Below are 20,493 nucleotides of genomic sequence, written 5' to 3'. Positions count from 1 at the left end.
CTCCTGTAGCTTCTGGTTGGAGAAGGTGTCCATCTTCCATAGCATCTCAACATTCCGAAGGAGGTCAGTGGCTGCATCTGGATTGCTTCTGGTGAAGAGGACTTGCTGTGACTGTACAGCTTGGGTGGAGAGAAGTAGATGGGATGGACCTTGCACAGCCCAACCCAAGGATGTATGGACAGCAATGGGTCCTCCTTCTGGTCCAGCTCGTATAGGCTCAGTCGGGGTGATGAGATGTGGGTGGTCTGACCCAATCAGGATAAGTGGTGCTACTCTGGCCAGGTTAGGAAGAGGCAATCCTCGTAGATGAGGATATTGTTTCTGTAGAACACTTACCGGGCAGGAGTGCTCTGCGAGATTCAAGCCATCTGCCGTGAAGGCATTGGTGATGTTATAGGCCACGTCCCTGTTTCCTGAAGGTGAAATGCTAAAGGTTACAGCAGAGCCTTTCATTTGGATAACATCATGTCGCACCGTTCTGAGATTAAGGGTCTCGGGGGTCCCTTCCAGGTTAAGCTGACGGGTGGCCGCTGTGAGAATGATTGTTCTTTCTGACCCATCATCTAGAAAGGCGAATGTATCAATGCTTCTCCCTTCACTTTGCAGAGTAACCTTGACCACCTTCAACATGACCCTTGGAGACCGGTTCTGCTGGTCGAGATACAGCTCCTTTGCAGCTCCTACCATGAGCATACTCTGCTCCTTATTTGCTTGGGGAAATAGATCATGCAACACGGTGAGATGGATTTCTTTACAGCGGTTGCAGGGTTTCCTCAATGTGCAGGTCTCCACCTTATGGCTACGGGCACACTTGTAGCATCGCTCGCCTGAAGTGATCCAGGCCTTCAATTGAGTTTGAGTGAGCTTTTTTACTCTGGGGCATGAGCCAAGGAAGTGCCCCTTACTATTGCAATATGGGCAGTAAGGCTGGAATTTGATGTTCTTGCTCTTGAGAGGGGTCTTCTTCCCGGGTTCCTCCCCGGCCTCACTATTTAAGTACATGGTAGTGGGATTTGGTCTTTTCTGTCCCTGCTGGCGTTCAAACTCCTTCCTTCCCCCTATGGCTATGGCGGAGATTGTGGCCTGGTGAGCGATGCTCTTCGCCTTTGCCTTCACCTCCAACCATGTGGCCAAGTCTCTGAGAGCATAGGTGCTTCTCGAGCCCTCTTTCAGGATGCCCTTATTCAAACAATGTTCAATGAAACTGTCTCTGAGGTACACTGGAAGTTTGCTGAGAAGCCTGTCCACGTGGGAGCCACATTTAAGCTCGTTCCCGTCTTCTCCTTCAACGGATTGGAGCATCGAGGTCAGGGATTGGACAGCCAGGGAGAATTCTTGGAAAGCAGCATGGTCTCCCATTTTAATTGGAGACGTGTTCAGGATGTTGTTTAGTTCATTCTGGACTAGCTGACGTGGCTCACCATATCTCGCCTTCAGGGCCTGGAGAGCTGCAGTGTATGGTGTTGCGGAGTGCATAAAGGATTGGGCCAGCCTGTATGCACTGGGAAACCGCAAATGATCCATTAGTACTTGGTATTTGTAGCGTTCTGACAGATGACCGTGAATACCCAGTAGGCTCTCCAATGCCATTTCCAAAAGGACAAATTCACTCTCCTTTCCGTTTTCAAAGTATGGCAGTTTGGGTCTGGGAATTCCATAGGCTGAGGCTACTAGAAGTTTCATAATGTTGGCTCCCTCTTCTGGTTGCGTGAAGGATAAACCCGGGACTTCTGATGAGCCCACTGTGGCCTCATTGGGCCGGTCACCTACTGTCCCAGACCCACCATTTGTGGCAGCCGGAATTGGGCGAGAGCCCTCCGACCTGTTGTTTGAGGACTGGCCTGGCCCCGGATGAAAGGAACGATTTGCCTTGGTTGGTAATTGGCGGAAAGGCGAAGGAGTGATGCTTTGTCCAGATGGAGGAATGCTAACTTGTGTCACTGGCATAGAGGGCGTTGGCGGAGCGGCCCGTCTTCCGTGCTCCGTGTTGGCTGTTGACCCCGGAGCCTCCGAGGACTGTGTGCCATGCTGTACCAGAGGGGCAGATTGGGAAAGAAAGGCAGGCAGTTCAGGTCCATGTGGAGGGGTGGTCAGGTCAACTCCCTGTTCGTTCCTCTCCAGGAAGGATGAGACCATCCGTGCCTCCTCTAATTCCCTTCTGGCTTGACGGTGCCGTCGCTGCTGTGCCAGGTCCTTGGCAATGAATTCCCTTTCCTGTAGAGCTCTACGGGCCTGCACATCCAATTGGTGACATCGTTCGTCAGCCTGTCGTTCCTCCTCAATCTGACGCTCAATTTCCTCCAAAGCTAATAGTTTCATCCTCTCTTGTAGGACAGCGTTCTGTGAATTGCTGAGGGCTAGTGAATGGCGGCTGCCATGGCCACTTCCAAAGGGGTATCCACTGGTCGAACTCCCACTCCGTCTAGAGTGCTTCGACGATTTCCCATTAGTTAAGGGGTGAGCGGAGCCTGCCTCTGGAAGCTGGTCGACCTGTGTAGTGGGAGTTACCTCTTCCATAGGTTCCTCACGTAGACCACTTTCCTGCTCCAAAGCAGTTTCCGGTCCTTGGCTCAGAGGGGATGGTTGATGGCTGAAACATATAGTTGATCCATCAACTCTTTGAGCTCTGGTGGGCTTGCCCTTTGATGTCGGAACCTCGACCACATAGTCCTTAAGATAACCAGGTGCTTGCCTAGTTGAGGATGAAGCCTTTGTTGCTTTAGGCTTAGCTCCTGGATATTTCCTTTGTTCCAAGACCTTTCCCTCAGCTGCTCTCTCCTCCTCTCTTCTTCCTTCCAGTGGAGACAATTCTTCCCTCTCCGCCTCCATTTCCTTTTCACCTGTCTTTGGTTCAGTCATCATCCGGCTCAAAGGACCATTGAAAGATTAGTGAAATCTGTGTGGGTAGCTGGACAGGTAGGATGACTGACAGTGAAGGTGAACAGGTGGTCACGTGTCAGGTGACAGAGGAATGTATGAGACTGAGGCAGGAATTCCTTTAACCATAAAGTGGTATATTTACTGGTAGTCTGTGCTGCATCACAAAGGAAACAAATAACATGTATACAATCAAATTCATAATCAAAGATCAAATCATAGCAGTCATTATTAACAATTCACATTACACAATATGTTTGAAGCGTGCGCTCCAAGCCGCGCTCCGCGGTGATAACTATAAACAATAACTGAATGGCCCACTCTCCCGATCACCACAGATCATTCAGATGAAAGGTAAGAGTCGGTGGACTTACGTGGATTCATGGACGCACAGAACTTCTGGATCAGATGGATTTAGGGAAGAGAAAGCAGCGAGATCAGGCAATGGCAATTTCCTCCTTTTATGGAGTTGAGATCTGTAGGACATTTCCACCTGACCTAATTAAAGCGCCCCTGGCCCAGCTGAGTAAATGGCAATTAATTAAAGGAGTATTCCACCAACTCCATGGGCCTTTTCTACAGTTATGCATATGCTTATCTTAATTCTTCTGTAAGAAACGTTTCAATTTATCCCGCTCAATAAAGGCCAATTACCACACGTCAATGGGGTTAACCCCATCATGACCGTACTAGTTTCAGTGACACATTGATGTGTAGGCAGACAGACAGTCAGAAGAGCATCCGTGAATCTAATTTACAGTGGAGCATTAGACACTTAGGAGGAAGAAGACAATGTAATAAGTTCAGGACAGGCCTTAATACTTAAGCTAAGTCCCAAATGGTACCCTATTCCCTATTGAAGCTGGAGTCTTATATCTCCCTCTCAACTTTAAGCATCAGCTGTCAGAGCAGCTTACCGATCATCATCTGTAAATAGCACACCCAACTACCTCATCCCCATATTGTTACTTATGCTCTTGCTCTTTTGCACCCCAGTATCTCTACTTGCACATCATCATCTGCACATCTATCACTCCAGTATTAATACTAAATTGAAATGTCTTCGCCTCCATGGCCTATTCATTGCCTTGCCTCCCGACTCTTTTACATTTGTACATAGATTTTTCTATTATGTTATTGACTGTATGTTTGTTTATGTGTAACTCTGTGTTGTTGTTTTTGTCACACTGTTTTGCTTTATCTTGGCCAGGTCGCAGTTGTAAATGAGAACTTGTTCTCAACTGGCCTTCCTGGTTAGATAACGGCGAAATAAATGTAAAAATATATATATATTTTTTTATATATATATATATATATATAGTGCACAACTTTTGACCCTGCCACTGTCCAAACCTAAGAAGGATTATTATTATAACTGACCTAGGAGCAGCTCTGCTGGAGCTTAATTTAAAGGTCAACTGCCACTTAGAACCAACTTATCTGGTTTTAAACGGCCAATGTGGCATCGATATGAGTCATATTCATTCCACTGTCAAAATGTATTACAAAGTGTAAATAGGATCATTTTGGTCATGAAGTCAGTCTCACCCAAAACTGAGTTTGGTAAGTGACTGCGTCATGACATACTTCAGGGTTTGGATTACAATTATTTCAACAATTACCAACATACCCCTTCTGCTGAATAACACGAGGTGGTACTGTGTTGACTGGGCGAGTATGCTGTGTATAGCCCGGTAGTAACCGGCGCCGACTGAGATGGCCGCCTCTCGTCGCGTTCCTAGGAAACTATGCAGTTTTTTGTTTTTTTACGTGTTATTTCTTACATTAGTACCCCAGGTCATCTTAGGTTTCATTACATACAGTCGAGAAGAACTACTGAATATAAGATCAGCGTCAACTCACCATCAGTACGACCAAGAATATGTTTTCCGCGACGCGGATCCTGTGTTCTGCCTTACAAACAGGACAACGGAATGGATCGCATGCAGCGACCCAAGGAAACGACTCCGAAAAAGAGGGAAACGCGGCGGTGTTCTGGTCAGACTCCGAAAAAGGGCACATCGCGCACCACTTCCCAGTATTCTTCTTGCCAATGTCCAGTCTCTCGACAACAAGGTTGATGAAATCCGAGCAAGGGTGGCATTCCAGAGGGACATCAGAGACTGCAACGTTCTTTGCTTTACGGAGACATGGCTTACTGGGAAAACGCTATCCAGGGCGGTGCAGCCAACGGGTTTCTCCACGCATCGCGCCGACAGAAACAAACATCTCTCTGGTAAGAAGAGTGGCGGGGGCGTCATGACTAACGGGACATGGTGTGATGAAGGAAACATACAGGAACTCAAATCCTTCTGTTCACCTGATTTAGAATTCCTCACAATCAAATGTAGACCGCATTATCTTCCAAGAGAATTCTCTTCGATTATAATCACAGCCGTATATATCCCCCCCAAGCAGACACATCGATGGCTCTGAACGAACTTTATTTAACTCTTTGCAAACTGGAAAACATTTATCCGGAGGCTGCATTCATTGTAGCTGGGGATTTTAACAAAGCCAATCTGAAAACAAGACTCCCTAAATTTTATCAGCATATCGATTGCGCAACCAGGGGTGGTAAAACCTTGGATCATTGTTACTCTAACTTCCGCGACGCATATAAGGCCCTGCCCCGCCCCCTTTCGGAAAAGCTGACCACGACTCCATTTTGCTGATCCCTGCCTACAGGCAGAAATTAAAACAAGAGGCTCCCACGCTGAGGTCTGTCCAACGCTGGTCAGACCAAGCTGACTCTACACTCCAAGACTGCTTCCATCACGTGGACTGGGACATGTTTCGTATTGCGTCAGATGGGAATATTGACGAATACGCTGATTCGGTGTGCGAGTTCATAAGAACGTGCGTCGAAGATGTCGTTCCCATAGCAACGATAAAAACATTCCCTAACCAGAAACCGTGGATTGATGGCAGCATTCGCGTGAAACTGAAAGCGCGAACCACTGCTTTTAATCAGGGCAAGGTGTCTGGCAACATGACTGAATTACAAACAGTGCAGCTATTCCCTCCGTAAGGCTATTAAGCAAGCTAAGCGTCAGTACAGTACAGACAAAGTGGAATCTCAATTCAATGGCTCAGACACAAGAGGCATGTGGCAGGGTCTACAGTCAATCACGGACTACAAGATGAAATCCAGCCCAGTCACGGACCAGGATGTCTTGCTCCCAGGCAGACTAACTTTTTTGCCCGCTTTGAGGACAATACAGTGCCACTGACACGGCCTGCAACGGAAACATGCGGTCTCTCCTTCACTGCAGCCGAGGTGAGTAAGACATTTAAACGTGTTAACCCTCGCAAGGCTGCAGGCCCAGACGGCATCCCCAGCCGCGCCCTCAGAGCATGCGCAGACCAGCTGGCCGGTGTGTTTACGGACATATTCAATCAATCCCTATACCAGTCTGCTGTTCCCACATGCTTCAAGAGGGCCACCATTGTTCCTGTTCCCAAGAAAGCTAAGGTAACTGAGCTAAACGACTACCGCCCGTAGCACTCACTTCCGTCATCATGAAGTGCTTTGAGAGACTAGTCAAGGACCATATCACCTCCACCCTACCTGACACCCTAGACCCACTCCAATTTGCTTACCGCCCAAATAGGTCCACAGACGATGCAATCTCAACCACACTGCACACTGCCCTAACCCACCTGGACAAGAGGAATACCTATGTGAGAATGCTGTTCATCGACTACAGCTCGGCATTCAACACCATAGTACCCTCCAAGCTCGTCATCAAGCTCGAGACCCTGGGTCTCGACCCCGCCCTGTGCAACTGGGTACTGGACTTCCTGACGGGCCACCCCAGGTGGTGAGGGTAGGCAACAACATCTCCTCCCCGCTGATCCTCAACACGGGGGCCCCACAAGGGTGCGTTCTGAGCCCTCTCCTGTACTCCCTGTTCACCCACGACTGCGTGGCCACGCACGCCTCCAACTCAATCATCAAGTTTGCGGACGACACAACAGTGGTAGGCTTGATTACCAACAACGACGAGACGGCCTACAGGGAGGAGGTGAGGGCCCTCGGAGTGTGGTGTCAGGAAAATAACCTCACACTCAACGTCAACAAAACTAAGGAGATGATTGTGGACTTCAGGAAACAGCAGAGGGAACACCCCCCTATCCACATCGATGGAACAGTAGTGGAGAGGGTAGCTAGTTTTAAGTTCCTCGGCATACACATCACAGACAAACTGAATTGGTCCACTCACACTGACAGCGTCGTGAAGAACGCGCAGCAGCGCCTATTCAACCTCAGGAGGCTGAAGAAATTCGGCTTGTCACCAAAAGCACTCACAAACTTCTACAGATGCACAATCGAGAGCATCCTGGCGGGCTGTATCACCGCCTGGTACGGCAACTGCTCCGCCCTCAACCGTAAGTCTCTCCAGAGGGTAGTGAGGACTGCACAACGCATCACCGGGGGCAAACTACCTGCCCTCCAGGACACCTACACCACCCGTTGTTACAGGAAGGCCATAAAGATCATCAAGGACATCAACCACCCGAACCACTGCCTGTTCACCCCGCTATCATCCAGAAGGCGAGGTCAGTACAGGTGCATCAAAGCTGGGACCGAGAGACTGAAAAACAGCTTCTATCTCAAGGCCATCAGACTGTTAAACAGCCACCACTAACACTGAGTGGCTGCTGCCAACACACTGTCATTGACACTGACCCAACTCCAGCCATTTTAATAATGGGAATTGATGGGAAATGATGTAAATATATCACTAGCCACTTTAAACAATGCTACCTTATATAATGTTACTTACCCTACATTATTCATCTCATATGCATATGTATATACTGTACTCTACATCATCGACTGCATCCTTATGTAACACATGTATCACTAGCCACTTTAACTATGCCACTTTGTTTACTTTGTCTACACACTCATCTCATATGTATATACTGTACTCGATACCATCTACTGTATGCTGCTCTGTACCATCACTCATTCATATATCCTTATGTACATGTTCCTTATCCCCTTACACTGTGTATAAGACAGTAGTTTTGGAATTGTTAGTTAGATTACTTGTTGGTTATCACTGCATTGTCGGAACTAGAAGCACAAGCATTTCGCTACACTCGCATTAACATCTGCTAACCATGTGTATGTGACAAATAAAATTTGATTTGATTTGATTTGATTTGGTCAGGGCCGGCTTTACTTTCTGTTCTCCTCTTGCGCTCTACTTTAACTCCAAAAAATAATTGAATTAGCCCTTGTTTGTTGTGATTGAATGGCAAAAACACACAAAACAAACACCCACATGAAACCACATCCTGAAGACTGCTCTCATTTGCCATTTCTTAATGCGCATTGTTGAAAAACAAGGCTAAATCACAAAGTGCAGTTCTCCTTTAAGACTGATTGTAGTAAGACATTCTTGGGTTGTGTCACAGCACGAAGCAGTGTGTGTGGAGTCCCGGAGGTTTGGCAGACATGTACCTTTACACTTCAATGCAAGGTATGGTCATATTATAACCTGCTTTCACTCTAAATAGACATATAAGCACACGCACATAGTGTATACACTACCGGTCAAACGTTTTAAAACATCTACTCATACAAGGGTTTTTCTTTATTTTTACTATTTTCTACATTGTAGAATAATAGTGAAGACATCAAAACTATAAAATTACCCATATGGATTCATGTAGTAACCAAAAAAGTGTCAAGTAGCCACCATTTGCCTTGATGAAAGCTTTGCACACACTTGGCATTCTCTCAACCAGCTTCATGAGGTAGTCACCCAGAATGCATTTCAATTAACAGGTTTCCTTCTTAAAAGTTCATTTGTGGAATTTCTTTCCTTCTTAATGCGTTTGAGCCAATCAGATGTGTTGTGACAAGGTAGGGCTGGTATACATTAAATAGCCCAATTTAATAAAAGACCAAGTCAATATTATGGCAAGAACAGCTCAAATAAGCAAAGAGAAATTTCAGTCCATCATTACTTTAAGACATGAATGTCAGTCAATACAGAACATTTCAAGAAGTTTGAAAGTTTCTTCAGGTGCAATCGCAAAAACCATCGAGCGCTATGAGCTTTTTGGTTCCAACCGCTGTGAGATGCGGAGTAGGTGAACGGATGATCTCTGCATGCGTGGTTCCCACTGTGAAGCATGGAGGAGGAGGTGTGATGGTGCTTTGCTGGTGACACTGTCTGGGATTTATTTTGAATTAATGGCACACTTAACCAGCATGGCTACCACAGCATTCTGCAGCGATACGCCATCCCATCTGGTTTGGGCTTGTTTTTCAACAGGACAATGACCCAACACACCTCCAGGCTGTGTAAGGGCTATTTGACAGAGAAGGAGAGTGATGGAGTGCTGCATTAGATGACATGGCCTCCACAATTACCCGACCTCAACCCAATTGATGGTTTGGGATGAGTTGGACCACAGACTGAAGGAAAAGCAGCCAACAAGTGCTCAGCATATCCTTCAAGACCGTTGGAAAAGCATCCCAGGTGAAGCTGGTTGAGAGAAAGCCAAGACTGTGCAAATCTGTCATCAAGGCAAAGGGTGGCTACTTTGATTAACACATTTTTGGTTAATACTTGATTCCATGTGTCAATTCATAGTTTTGATGTCTTCACGATTATTCTACAATGTATAAAATATTAAAAAATAAAGAAAAACCGGTAGTGCGCACACGCACACGCACACACACACACACACACACACACACACACACACACGCACACACGCACACACGCACACACGCACACACGCACACGCACACGCACGCACACACGCACACACGCACACGCACACGCAGCAGAAATCCCCTCCGCACTCTGTGGTGTATCCCAGCAGAGTGAAGAGGGAAAAACATCTCTGAATGCTTTAAAATCCCAACCAGCTATTACAGCAATCATTCTACAGCTGCAGTATAATTACTCTGTAGCCTTAGACTGCTACATACACACAAATACTAGACTACACAGGCATAAACAAAGGCTCACCCCAGCCAACAACAGTCTCTCAGAGATCTGTAACCCACTTCCATGGTTACTGTGCCACACAGCTAGGTCCCAGAACAACGACAGCCGAGGTCAGAGTGGCACCAGCTGAACCTCTCTCTCCCTTTCAGTCCTACAAATCAGATGGCTGCATGGTGGAGGCTATGGGGCCTCTGGTATGAAGACTGGGAGCAGGACACAGGAGGTTAACCAGGTCAAAGAGAGAGAAAGAGGGGGAAAGAAACCAACTGTGTGTCTCCCTCTGTGTGTGTCTCCGTCTCCCTCTCTGTGTGTGTCTCCGTCTCCCTCTCTGTGTGTGTCTCCGTCTCCCTCTCTGTGTGTGTCTCCGTGTCCCTCTCTGTGTGTGTCTCCGTGTCTCCGTCTCCTCTCTGTGTGTCTCCGTCTCCCTCTCTGTGTGTCTCCGTCTCCCTCTCTGTGTGTGTCTCCGTCTCGCTCTCTGTGTGTGTCTCCGTCTCCCTCTCTGTGTGTGTCTCCATCTCCCTCTCTGTGTGTGTGTGTGTGTCTCTCTTTCTCCCGCTCTTTGTCTGTCTGTCTCTCCCTCACTCTGTCTGTCCATCTGTCTCTCCCTCCGTTTGTCCGTATGTCCGTCTCTCCCTCCCTCCCTCCCTCCGTCTGTCTGTCTCTCCCTCCCTCCCCCTCCGTCCGTCTGTCTCTCCCTCCCTCCCTCCCTCCATCCGTCAGTCTCTCCCTCCCTCCCTCCGTCCGTTCGTCCGTCTCTCCCTCCCTCCTTCAGTCTCTCCGTCTCGCCCTCCCTCCGTCCATCTCGCCCTCCCTCCGTCCATCTCGCCCTCCCTCCGTCCATCTCCATCTCTCTCCCTCCCTCCCTCCCTCCCTCCCTCTCTCCGTCCGTCTCGTCCGTCCCTTCCTCCCTCCCTCCCTCCCTCCCTCCCTCCCTCCCTCCAATCATCCGTCAACTCCGTCCGTCCCTCCCTCCGTCCGTCTCTCCGTCCGTCCGTCCGTCTCTCCCTCTGTCCGTCCGTCTCTCCCTCTGTCCGTCCGTCTCTCCCTCCGTCCGTCCGTCTCTCCCTCCGTCCGCCCGTCTCTCCCTCCCTCAGTCCGTCTCGCCCTCCCCTCCCTCTGTCCCTCTGTCCCTCCCTTCCTCCGTCTCTCCCTCCCCCCGTCTGTCTGTCTCTCCCTCACTCCGTCTCTTCCTCCGTCCCTTCGTCCGTCTCTCCCTCCCTCCCTTCGTCCGTCTCTCCCTCCATCTCTCCCTCCCTCCCTCCTTCCCTCCCTCTGTCCGTCTCTCCCTCCCTCCCTCCCTCAGTCCTTCTCTCCCTCCCTCCGTCCTTCTCTCCCTCCCTCCGTCCGTCTCTCCCTCTCTCCGTCCATCTCTCCCTCCCGCCGTCCGTCTCTCCCTCCCGCCGTCGGTCTCTCCCTCCCGCAGTCTCTCTCTCCCTCCCTCCGTCGGTCTCTCCCTCCCTCCGTCGGTCTGTCTCTCTCTCCCTCCGCCTGTCTGTGTCTGTCTCTCCCAATCTCCGTCTGTCTGTCTCTCACTCAGTCTCTCCCTCCCCCTCCCTCAGTCTGTCTCTCCCTCCCACGCCTGTCTGTCTCTCCCTCCCACGCCTGTCTGTCTCTCCCTCCCACGCCTGTCTGTCTCTCCCTCCCACGCCTGTCTGTCGCTCCCTCCCTCTGCCTGTTTGTCCCTCCCTCCGCCTGTTTGTCCGTGTCTCTCTCCGCCCATCCGTGTCTCTCTCCGCCCATCTGTGTCTCTCTCTCTGCCCGTCTGTGTCTCTCTCTCTGCCCGTCTGTGTCTCTCTCTCTGCCCGTCTGTGTCTCTCTCTCTGCCCGTCTGTGTCTCTCTCTCTGCCCGTCTGTGTCTCTCTCTCTCTGTGTCTCTCTCTGTCTGTCTCTCTCGCTCTATCCACCTCTCTCCCACACACACAATCTCAGTATTGCCATCATGTCGTCCCGCTCCCCGTGTTGGCTATATTCATGGCCATCTACCTTCACACTCATTAGTCTGTATGGAGCGTAGGACCTGTCATCCTCTTTCCTGCTCTCCCTCACACACACACAGTGAGGAATGTAGGACCTGTCATCCACCCACCCAGGCGTCTCTGGAGCCTGTGACCCGCGGACACACCGTCTAGCCAGCCGCTTCCAGCCTCAATGACAATTAGCACGGCCAGCGCCTAGACAGGAGAGAGAGATAGAGGGAGAGAGGGTTTCTACCTGACTGTCATTGTGAGGCGACAGCTCCCTGAGGAGAGATGAGAGCATCGACCCCGGTGGATCCCTGAAGAGAGATGAGAGCATCGACCCCGGTGGCTCCCTGAAGAGAGATGAGAGCATCGACCCCGGTGGCTCCCTAAGGAGAGATGAGAGCATCGACCCCGGTGGCTCCCTGAGGAGAGATGAGAGCATCGACCCCGGTGGCTCCCTAAGGAGAGATGAGAGCTGCGACCCCGGTGGCTCCCTAAGGAGAGATGAGAGCATCGACCCCGGTAGCTCCCTGAAGAGAGATGAGAGCATCGACCCCGGTGGCTCCCTGAGGAGTAATGAGCATCGACCCCGGTGGCTCCCTAAGGAGAGATGAGAGCCGCGACCCCGGTGTCTCCCTATGGAGAGATGAGAGCTGCGACCCCGGTGGCTCCCTGAGGAGAGATGAGAGCATCGACCCCGGTGGCTCCCTGAGGAGAGACCAGAGCTGCGACCCCGGTGGCTCCCTGAGGAGAGATGAGAGCATCGACCCCGGTGGCTCCCTAAGGAGAGATGAGAGCTGCGACCCCAGTGGCTCCCTGAGGAGAGATGAGAGCTGCGACCCCGGTGGCTCCCTGAGGAGAGATGAGAGCATCGACCCCGGTGGCTCCCTGAGGAGAGACCAGAGCTGCGACCCCGGTGGCTCCCTGAGGAGAGATGAGAGCATCGACCCCGGTGGCTCCCTAAGGAGAGATGAGAGCTGCGACCCCAGTGGCTCCCTGAGGAGAGATGAGAGCTGCGACCCCGGTGGCTCCCTGAGGAGAGATGAGAGCATCGACCCCGGTGGCTCCCTGAGGAGAGACCAGAGCTGCGACCCCGGTGGCTCCCTGAGGAGAGATGAGAGCATCGACCCCGGTGGCTCCCTGAGGAGAGACCAAAGCTGCGACCCCGGTGGCTCCCTGAGGAGAGATGAGAGCATCGACCCCGGTGGCTCCCTAAGGAGAGATGAGAGCTGCGACCCCGGTGGCTCCCTGAGGAGAGATGAGAGCTGCGACCCCGGTGGCTCCCTGGCGAGAGACGAGAGCATCGACCCTGGTGGCTCCATGAGGAGAGATGAGCATCGACCCCGGTGGCTCCCTGAGGAGAGATGAGCATAAACCCCGGTGGCTCCCATAAGAGAGATGAGCCGCGACCCCGGTGGCTCCCTGAAGAGAGATGAGCTGCGACCCCGGTGGCTCCCTGAGGAGAGATGAGAGCATCGACCCCGGTGGCTCCCTAAGGAGAGATGAGAGCTGCGACCCCGGTGGCTCCCTGAGGAGAGATGAGAGCTGCGACCCCGGTGGCTCCCTGAGGAGAGATGAGGAGAGCTGCGACCCCGGTGGCATTTCTCATCTCCTCCTCTTGTTCAGTGTAATTCTATCCAGCTGCGAGCAATTATTCTATCCTCAACTAGTAATGCCTGTGCGTGAGTATGTGTCTGCCTGCGTGTGCGTATGTGGCTGCAGGTAGAGGAGCAGGCTGGTACAGTGTGAAATGCTGAGCAGTTTGGCTGATGACTTATCATTAAATACACATACCTTTAGATCCGCCTGACACTCAATAGTTCCTCTAGTAAATATAGAGCCATACCCTCTGAGACCTGCTCCATTACCTAACTGACAATATATACAGTGCCTTGCGAAAGTATTCGGCCGCCTTGAACTTTGCGACCTTTTGCCACATTTCAGGCTTCAAACAAAGATATAAAACTGTATTTTTTTGTGAAGAATCAACAACAAGTGGGACACAATCATGAAGTGGAACGACATTTATTGGATATTTCAAACTTTTTTAACAATTCAAAAACTGAAAAATTGGGCGTGCAAAATTATTCAGCCCCCTTAAGTTAATACTTTGTAGCGCCACCTTTTGCTGCAATTACAGCTGAAAGTCGCTTGGGGTATGTCTCTATCAGTTTTGCACATCGAGAGACTGACATTTTTTCCCTTTCCTCCTTGCAAAACAGCTCGAGCTCTGTGAGGTTGGATGGAGAGCATTTGTGAACAGCAGTTTTCAGTTCTTTCCACAGATTCTCAATTGGATCCAGGTCTGGACTTTGACTTGGCCATTCTAACACCTGGATATGTTTATTTTTGAACCATTCCATTGTAGATTTTGCTTTATGTTTTGGATCATTGTCTTGTTGGAAGACAAATCTCCATCCCAGTCTCAGGTCTTTTGCAGACTCCATCAGGTTTTCTTCCAAAATGGTCCTGTATTTGGCTCCATCCATCTTCCCATCAATTTTAACCATCTTCCCTGTCCCTGCTGAAGAAAAGCAGGCCCAAACCATGATGCTGCCATCACATTTGACAGTGGGGATGGTGTGTTCAGGGTGTTGCTTTTACGCCAAACATAACGTTTTGCATTGTTGCCATAAAGTTCAATTTTGGTTTCATCTGACCAGAGCACCTTCTTCCACATGTTTGGTGTGTCTCCCAGGTGGCTTGTGGCAAACTTTAAATGACACTTTTTATGGATATCTTTAAGAAATGGCTTTCTTCTTGCCACTCTTCCATAAAGGCCAGATTTGTGCAATATACGACTGATTGTTGTCCTATGGACAGAGTCTCCCACCTCAGCTGTAGATCTCTGCAGTTCATCCAGAGTGATCATGGGCCTCTTGGCTGCATCTCTGATCAGTCTTCTCCTTGTATGAGCTGAAAGTTTAGAGGGACGGCCAGGTCTTGGTAGATTTGCAGTGGTCTGATACTCCTTCCATTTCAATATTATCGCTTGCACAGTGCTCCTTGGGATGTTTAAAGCTTGGGAAATCTTTTTGTATCCAAATCCGGCTTTAAACTTCTTCACAACAGTATCTCGGACCTGCCTGGTGTGTTCCTTGTTCTTCATGATGCTCTCTGCGCTTTTAACGGACCTCTGAGACTATCACAGTGCAGGTGCATTTATACGGAGACTTGATTACACACAGGTGGATTGTATTTATCATCATTAGTCATTTAGGTCAACATTGGATCATTCAGAGATCCTCACTGAACTTCTGGAGAGAGTTTGCTGCACTGAAAGTAAAGGGGCTGAATAATTTTGCACGCCCAATTTTTCAGTTTTTGATTTGTTAAAAAAGTTTGAAATATCCAATAAATGTCGTTCCACTTCATGATTGTGTCCCACTTGTTGTTGATTCTTCACAAAACAATACAGTTTTATATCTTTATGTTTGAAGCCTGAAATGTGGCAAAAGGTCGCAAAGTTCAAGGGGGCCGAATACTTTCGCAAGGCACTGTACATACACACGCCGCTGTGGGTGTGCGCCAGTGGAGGCTGGTGACTTCAAGAGTTGAGGAGGATGGGAGACCCGCGGTACAGGTGCGTAAACGCATGGAGACGACAATGTGTGTTTCAAAAATCGTCAAAGACTAATTATTTTAACCTAAAGCATTTAATAAAGACATGTATAGTACAGTATTATTGGGGAATGGAAATGAGAGGGCTACTTACACAGTGTTGGAAAGGGATCACAGCAGTGATTGAAGGCGTGAGTTGAGGTTTTCAGAGGCTTGACTTCAGTGCAGGACAGGATTTGACTGGAAAGACAAATAACAATAACAACAAACTACACAGTTCGATAAAAGAGCTAAGAATGAGTTAGTCCACGAAAGGAGTCAAATCATTGATGTGCAATAATGTGATTGTGTTCGTGATTGACTCAAAATACAGTAATGAGAGAAAATTGATCGGCGTACTCACAAATTCAATGTGCAGTGGAGTAGTCATCACCTCTTAATCAGGGGACTTAGCTGGAAAATACAAATAGCAGAAACGTTCCATTACAGCTGCGCCATCGTAGGTTTGGACAACAAGTTTGTCTATAACTTAAACTCAGACATCTCAAAATGTACAAAGCCAAACAGACTGCGCATCTCACCCACTTGACAAATCACAGTAGCCCAAACAACGTTCCTGAATAAAGCCCTGATCGTCCCACATACCTGACAACTGCAAGCAGACTGGTGGCACCATGGGTCCCAGAGTGGGGGGCAAATTTTTACCCCCTGGGTCCTGGAGTTTGTCCTTATATGTTACCCTAACTAGGAAAACTCTGGAACCTATAAGGTATGACAATGAGGAGAGATAGTTGTAAAAGGGTTTATATGGGCTATGATGGGACCAGTTTTTCCATATGATTTTTAAAAACCCTGGCAAAATATTTGTTCATAAAATTATATTTAGACTAGATTAGAAGGAGGATTTCTTCTACCCAGACACATAGACAACTGATAGACAATATAACTCACAGGGCTGAGCTGGCTTTATGCATGTAAGCATCATGCAGGCCTACGCAACTGTAGGCCTTACAAAACATTTACTCACATCAGTCATCACTATTATGTTGATTCATTAATTCCAGTTAATCATTAGGGATTGATAACGTATTGGCAGCCTAGCCGGACCAATTTTGAATATTAACTCAATTTGATCACATTCATCCATTTTCTCCTGACACACAAGTGGACTTTAAATACATAATGCTACCAATGAGTTTAACCTGACCAGATGGACAGTGCATAGGCTATATGCAGCTGCTCTTAATAGTAGCCTACAGTTGATCAGAAAAATAGTCTCAATTTCATCCCATACAGCATGTCAGATCGCTAATGTTTAGAATACAGCATGTCAGATCTCTAATGTTTAGAATACAGCATGTCAGATCTCTAATGTTTAGAATACAGCATGCCAGATTTCTAATGTTTAGGATACAGCATGTCAGATCTCTAATGTTTAGAATACAGCATGTCAGATCGCTAATGTTTAGAATACAGCATGTCAGATCGCTAATGTTTAGAATACAGCATGTCAGATCGCTTATGTTTAGAATCCAGCATGTCAGATCTCTAATGTTTAGAATACAGCATGTCAGATCTCTAATGTTTAGAATACAGCATGTTAGATCTCTAATGTTTAGAATACAGCATGTCAGATCTCTAATGTTTAGAATACAGCATGTCAGATCTCTAATGTTTAGAATACAGCATGTCAGATCGCTAATGTTTAGAATACAGCATGTCAGATCTCTAATGTTTAGAATACAGCATGTCAGATCTCTAATGTTTAGAATACAGCATGTCAGATCTCTAATGTTTAGAATACAGCATGTCAGATCTCTAATGTTTAGAATACAGCATGTCAGATCTCTAATGCTTAGGTGTAGCCTAGGCTGCTGCAACATTTATGTAATGAGTTTTCGCTTGTGTCTGTCCGGAGTGATTATGTGTTATCATCTTTGCTAAATAAATACTGGAGGAAAGTGGAAAGCCTACTCAAGCGCAAGCGAAACAATGCGCTGCGTTAAACTCTATTTAATGGATGATGCGATAGAAGCTATCAAACCATTCAGAGTTGTTTTCAACATCCCATAAAAGACAGTCCAAAGTTCGATATGTTCAGCAAGTAAAGCATCGCAATTACCCCTGCAAGCTCCTTGAAGTTGCCCTTATCGTCGGAACTCTCCATCTCGTCGTATGCTCTAAAAGTAAATTACTGCATGCCCAAAAACGCAGGCAAGGCCAGTCGGATTGATGAAAGGCTCCCTGGTTAACCAGCTTCTTCTTCTTTCTTTATAAAACTGATCTCAGGCAGAGATCGACCCTCGCTTCTAATTTGCACCTTTTAAGGGGAACCCCAGATAATGAAAGAGGTTCTTCAACGAAAAGTCCACAACATTTTCGGCAACGTTGGCCATTCTACCATTCTGGCGCAGAAAACTGCACACTCGCTCTGGTAACGTTAGTTAGCTAGCTACTGTGGTTAGCAAGGTCATTTTAAATCAATTGCACTAACTGGACACAAAAATAAAGTTACAAAACCAAGAAAACAATTGATAATATACCTCCTCTGTGACCTGTAATTTGAAAAAAATCATTTGAGTTTAATAATATCCCAAAAATGCTCAACTATCAATCTCTATCCAACAATGTCACCAAGCTTCTCAATGTAACCCCCATAATGCTCTGTAGCACAATCCCAATACAACTCAATAGGTTCGTTCTCTGATCCTAATTATATGATTGGATGGACAATATGCCAGTTCATACTGCAAAAGCTTTGATTGATTGGAGGACGTCCTCCTGAAGTGGTCATAATTACCATATATGTCTATAGAAGGGGTGAGGCCTACGAGCCTCCTTGGTTTTGTATTGAAGTCAATGTAGGCAGAGGAGGACGGTAGCTAGCTGTCCTCTGGCTGAAACATGGTGCTACCACAGACAGTGCTGTTGAACTTTTTCTTCTTGTCAAAATAAATGTATTTAATCAATTATTTGGTGACATGAATATATTTATTATAGTTTCATCTAAAAATTATAACTTTTTTAATGTTTCCCTGTTTGTATTTTTAGGAAACTTCCCTGAGGAGGATGGCCCTTCCACCTCTGAGGAGCCTCCACTGGTGCGCGCACATCTGATTTTATCAAAGCTCTACATCATTTTATATGTTTGATGTGGAAATATGAAGAGTAGACCACCAAACACACCAGAAGGCTAAAACCCACTTCCACAATGTCAAACTCAAACAGATCCTTTAGACAGGTCAATTTAGACATTTAAGAGCAATATGAAATAACGCCTTAGTCTAGTCCTCTCCCCTTCACCGAAACCCACATGTGGCCTACCACCTGACCACACAGCTCTCCTCTCACAGAGAAAACCCTTCTGCTCTGTTAAAGACCTGCATCCCTTCCAAACACACACGCAAGAACGCACGCTCACACACACGGAATGTGCACGGCACTCACACACACACAGTAGGTTATGAGTGTTTCAGCCATGTGAGTTGGCCGCCAGTCATAACTCACGCATCTCACCTTTCTCGTTAATAAACGGTATACAGCACACACCCCAGCTTTAACAGGAGTGTGAAAGTTTACAGGCCTGCAGCTCAGGTGTCTCTTTGAACACGTGTGTAAAACAAATCTTTGTAAAGTTAGAATTTAGCGACAGCGTGTCAGAACATTACAAATAGGACTTTTGTTGTAACAATACCCGCTAAGTAATCTACCATTGATAATGTCAACCATCGGCTCAAATCCAGTCCTATTTCTCCACATCACTAGATGGCTTTATGAACCCTGCTGTCCATCATAAGTGTTTACATTTCTCATCTGGCTCAGTGTTCCATTCTGGAGCTTTATTAATGGAACCAACAACAGTAGAACCCAGAACAGTAGAACACAGAGCTTACAGCTCTTCACACACAAGAGACTCTGTTCTCCCCTCCTGCTCTGTTCTCTCCTACTTCGTTCTCCTCCCCCCTCCATGGAGAGACACTACATCAGCACCCAACTACATACACAAGCAAATAAGGACAAGTATGCACTCACACGCAAACACACCAAGTGATGTGCCAATGACAGAGAGCACAAGGCAGGCATGTTTACTGATCCTCATGTTCACGCTTGGTCATGTAGAGTTTCTTTTGTAAAGAGGGGGAAAAGGAGGAGGATAGAAGCTACATCTGCAAGCACTTTACAGGCTTCTGGACTTAGGCTGCCACGTTAGCACAACACTGATGTGCCAGCACTGGAGACAACCAGGCAGGATCACACACATGCATGCAGACATCCGCTTCAACATCAAATTCCACATTTACGAGAAAAAGGTTCATGACCTCAGTCTCTCAAAAGCCTAATCTTTAAATGTTTTAACTCCATTGAATTAAAAAAAACATGTTTTAAAAGCTCCGGCTGAATGGCCTACGATAGCAGCCTTAAATAAATTAAATGGGTGTTTTTTTCACAGGTAATTTCAGTGAGAATAACTTCACAGCAATTTCTGTTAGAACTTAAAGGCCCAGTGCAGTCAAAAACATGATTTGTGTTTTATATACATTTCCACACTCAGAGGTTGGAATAATGAAATTGTGAAAACTAGAATTCCCTTTTATTGTAAGAACGGTTTGAAAAGACTGCCTGAAAGTTCAGCCTATTTTGGTGGGATGGAGTTTTGTCCTTTCATGGTGACATCATGCAGTAAATGAGTTAATAGACTAGTGAGAAAGAGTTCCACACCTATCTGCCAAAAACAGATCATTTCCCCCTCCAAAATCAGACCACTCCCATTGCTAAGAAGCTATTTTAATTTACTTTCGAGAATGTTAAGTTAAAGCAATCACAGTAAGGTGCCTAATTGTTACCCAGAAATGATTTGATAGAGATAAAAGCAGCTGCATTGGGCCTTTAAAGAATACACTGGAGCTCAATAAACTAGACAAATAAAGTAAACAGAACAATAAACAGTCAGTATTGCACTTTCCACCAGATTATCAGCATTTAGTGAGATCCTGTACAGTACCTACTGTACCTATGATGTTGGGGAAAGCACTTTCCTCCTAATGTCCTGTCTTAACACCTATAGTGCCAGGTAGGTAGGCTAACCATTCTGGCTCTTTGGCTCAAGAGCTGTG

The sequence above is a fragment of the Oncorhynchus gorbuscha genome, linkage group LG23 (genome assembly GCF_021184085.1).
Source record: "Oncorhynchus gorbuscha isolate QuinsamMale2020 ecotype Even-year linkage group LG23, OgorEven_v1.0, whole genome shotgun sequence".
In the NCBI taxonomy this organism is placed as follows: Eukaryota; Metazoa; Chordata; class Actinopteri; order Salmoniformes; family Salmonidae; genus Oncorhynchus; species Oncorhynchus gorbuscha.
Note: the sequence above shows the minus strand (reverse complement) of the source record.